Here is a 4,168-nt window from a genome sequence, read left to right on the forward strand (position 1 = left end):
AGTCAAAGTATTATGGTCAAACCATCAGATTGAGGAAGCAACATGGAAGTTAAGCGGATATGCGCAAGAAATTCCAACGTTGTTTTCCGAGGTTAGTTGTCGAGTTACGGGGTCGTAACTCCTTTTAAGGGGGTAGAATGCGATAGAGTTTCGCGCTTTACTATAGTTATGCATTTAGCATATTTTTGAGTCATTATATGCATTTTACACATGAGCATTTGAGTCAGAAACTACGATTTTGAATTTTGATTCGTTTTGGAAAGTGATTATGACTTTTTGTCTGAGCATTTGAGTCAGAAACTACGATTTTGAATTTTAATCCGTTTTTGGAAAGTGATTATGACTTTTTGCCTTAAGTTTCGAGGTCGAAACTTCTTTTAAGGGGGGTAGACTGTAATACCCGTATTTTTAGTATTTATTTAAATAAATAAATATTTATTTTATATATATTTTCTAAAATAAATATTTTAAGCAAAGGATATTTTAGTATTTTCACTGGTTTTAAATGTTTTTGGCTGAATATGGCGTCAAAATTGGATTTGTTAAGCTTTTGGTTTAAATCCTAGTCAAAATTATTCAAAAAACCAAAAAAAAAAAAAAAAAAAAAATTTTTTTTTAGGCCATTATTTTTGACGGGATTGTGAAGTAAATGGGGAGTTTTGTTTTCCAAATTTATGATGAAGGTTACAAATCTTGGTTTAATCTCCTAATTTATGGTGAAGGTTACAAACTCTTTAATTTTGAAAATTAAGTACTATCTATTCTACTCCTATAAATACCCACACCTTTAGCCATCTTTTCCACACAAAAACTTTGAAGAATCTATAATTTCTTACTTCAAAGTTCTTCTTTCTCTTCCTATGTATTCTAGTTTTATATTTCTTATTCAAGTTTCAATTTTCTTTTGTTTAAGAAAAATATTTTCATATTTCTTACTCAAAAATATTATGCTCATGATAGTCATTCATGTTTAAATTCATGATTAAGTTCATGTGGTAGATTGCTTGTTGGTTGGCTATGAGAAAGCTCAAGTATAAGAATAAGTGAAGATACTAGTATTAGTTTGTGCAAGATCAAGGTACGTTATGTAGCTAGATCTTTTAAAATGTGGTTTATATGATAAAGTTGTTTATTGATTTTATTGGTTGGATTGGTTTAGAAATTTGATTTAAAATGGTTACAATGTTTTATTATTCATGCTTGAAAGTGAAAAGAATGAATGATTTTATCAATCATTTTATATAGAAGTTTTGTTATCCTTTTTGGAAAATTAAATTATTTTTACAAGGAAAGGTTGATTGGTTTTTATGAACTTTGAATGTTCAAAAAGTTGTTTATGAGGAAGGAGGTTTATCATGACTTACAAGTCATATTATTATTATTTCCGCTTGATTAATATCAAGAGATTCAAAGTCCACTTGTTGGCAATTATAGTTACCCCTTGATATAGCTCCGTGATGGGATGACTAGCTTGGGGGGTGCACACTTAGCAAAATAGAAGGGGAGATAAGAAGAGGAATTGTTTTCAGGATTATTTTTAATCCAAGTTGTTTGGAAAGAGTTTATTCTTAAAAGGTTATTCTTGAATTATTATTCAAGTGTTTGGAAAGAGTTTGTTCTTAAAAGGTTGTTCTTGAATTATTATTCAAGTGTTTGGAAAGAGTTTGTTCTTAAAATGTTATTCTTGAATTATTATTAAGTGTTTGAAAATAGTTTATTCTTAAAGAGTTATTCTTGAATTATTGGTATGGAGTTTTCGAAAGAAAAATTGTTATGAACTAACAAATGTGTTACTTATCTAGTACATTTCGTACTCAGTTTTATACTGACGCGTATTTCCTTTTTCCTATTTGGCTTTGCCCTGTTTACCTTTTTGGTAAGCAGATTTGCAGGTGAATTTTGGATGTGCATGGGAGCATACTAGGAAGGGATCTTCACCTAGATTAGGGTGTTTTGTTTATTTTGAGTATTGAGACAATATTTACTTTTATTAATAAAGAAGTATTATTATTTTTGGTTAAAGTCTTCCGCTGCAAGTTATTTTGGTTAGTTAGTAGTTGGTTGCCGAAAGCGTGTTAGTCACGTGGCGGTAATACTCCTAAATTACTCAAATATTATTTATTAAATTATTTATTTAAAAGTGAGTAATTTGGGGGTTTTATATGATAAGTTGTTTATTGATTTTATTGGTTGGATTGGTTTAGAAATTTGATTTAAAATGGTTACAATGTTTTATTATTCACTCTTGAAAGTGAAAATAATGAATGATTTTATCAATCATTTTTATATAGAAGTTTTGTTATCCTTTTTGGAAAATTAAATTATTTTTACAAGGAAAGGTTGATTGGTTTTTATGAACTTTGAATGTTCAAAAAGTTGTTTAGGATGAAGGAGGTTTACTCATGACTTACAAGTCATATTATTATTATTTCCGCTTGATTAATATCAAGAGATTCAAAGTCCACTTGTTGGCAATTATAGTTACCCCTTGATATAGCTCCGTGATGGGATGACTAGCTTGGGGGGTGTGCACACTTAGCAAAATAGAAGGGGAGATATGAAGATGAATTGTTTTCAGGATTATTTTTAATCCAAGTTGTTTGGAAAGAGTTTATTCTTAAAAGGTTATTCTTGAATTATTATTCAAGTGTTTGGAAAGAGTTTGTTCTTAAAAGGTTGTTCTTGAATTATTATTCAAGTGTTTGGAAAGAGTTTGTTCTTAAAATGTTATTCTTGAATTATTATTAAGTGTTTGAAAATAGTTTATTCTTAAAGAGTTATTCTTGAATTATTGGTAATGGAGTTTTCGAAACGAAAAAATTGTTATGAACTAACAAATGTGTTACTTATCTAGTACATTTCGTACCCAGTTTTATATTGACGCGTATTTCCTTTTTCCTATTTGGCTTTGCCCTGTTTACCTTTTTGGTAAGCAGATTTGCAGGTGAATTTTGGATGTGCATGGGAGCATACTAGGAATGGGATCTTCACCTAGATTAGGGTGTTTTGTTTATATTGAGTTTTGAGACAATATTTACTTTTATTAATAAAGAAGTATTATTATTTTTGGTTAAAGTCGTCCGCTGCAAGTTATTTTGGTTAGTTAGTAGTTGGTTGCCGAAAGCGTGTTAGTCACGTGGCGGTAATACTCCTAAATTACTCAAATATTATTTATTAAATTATTTATTGAAAAGTGAGTAATTTGGGGGTTTTATATGATAAAGTTGTTTATTGATTTTATTGGTTGGATTGGTTTAGAAATTTGATTTAAAATGGTTACAATGTTTTATTATTCACTCTTGAAAGTGAAAATAATGAATGATTTTATCAATCATTTTTATATAGAAGTTTTGTTATCCTTTTTGGAAAATTAAATTATTTTTACAAGGAAAGGTTGATTGGTTTTTATGAACTTTGAATGTTCAAAAAGTTGTTTAGGATGAAGGAGGTTTACTCATGACTTACAAGTCATATTATTATTATTTCCGCTTGATTAATATCAAGAGATTCAAAGTCCACTTGTTGGCAATTATAGTTACCCCTTGATATAGCTCCGTGATGGGATGACTAGCTTGGGGGGTGTGCACACTTAGCAAAATAGAAGGGCAGATATGAAGAGGAATTGTTTTCAGGATTATTTTTAATCCAAGTTGTTTGGAAAGAGTTTATTCTTAAAAGGTTATTCTTGAATTATTATTCAAGTGTTTGGAAAGAGTTTGTTCTTAAAAGGTTGTTCTTGAATTATTATTCAAGTGTTTGGAAAGAGTTTGTTCTTAAAATGTTATTCTTGAATTATTATTAAGTGTTTGAAAATAGTTTATTCTTAAAGAGTTATTCTTGAATTATTGGTAATGGAGTTTTCGAAACGAAAAAATTGTTATGAACTAACAAATGTGTTACTTATCTAGTACATTTCGTACCCAGTTTTATATTGACGCGTATTTCCTTTTTCCTATTTGGCTTTGCCCTGTTTACCTTTTTGGTAAGCAGATTTGCAGGTGAATTTTGGATGTGCATGGAAGCATACTAGGAATGGGATCTTCACCTAGATTAGGGTGTTTTGTTTATATTGAGTTTTGAGATAATATTTACTTTTATTAATAAAGAAGTATTATTATTATTGGTTAAAGTCTTCCGCTGCAAGTTATTTTGGTTAGTTAGTAGTTGG

At 29.3% G+C, this 4,168-nt stretch overlaps 1 long non-coding RNA gene across 1 annotated transcript; it reads left to right on the plus strand.

The window, feature by feature from the left end:
* Positions 1-554: 554 nt before the first annotated feature.
* On the plus strand, positions 555-3,075 carry LOC130591973 (uncharacterized). Its single transcript, XR_008969959.1, has 2 exons — positions 555-1,078; positions 2,937-3,075. It is a non-coding gene; the product is annotated as an uncharacterized LOC130591973 (long non-coding RNA).
* Positions 3,076-4,168: the final 1,093 nt, after the last annotated feature.

Source organism: Beta vulgaris, chromosome 6 (assembly GCF_026745355.1).
Source record: "Beta vulgaris subsp. vulgaris cultivar EL10 chromosome 6, EL10.2, whole genome shotgun sequence".
NCBI classification, from domain to species: Eukaryota; Viridiplantae; Streptophyta; class Magnoliopsida; order Caryophyllales; family Amaranthaceae; genus Beta; species Beta vulgaris.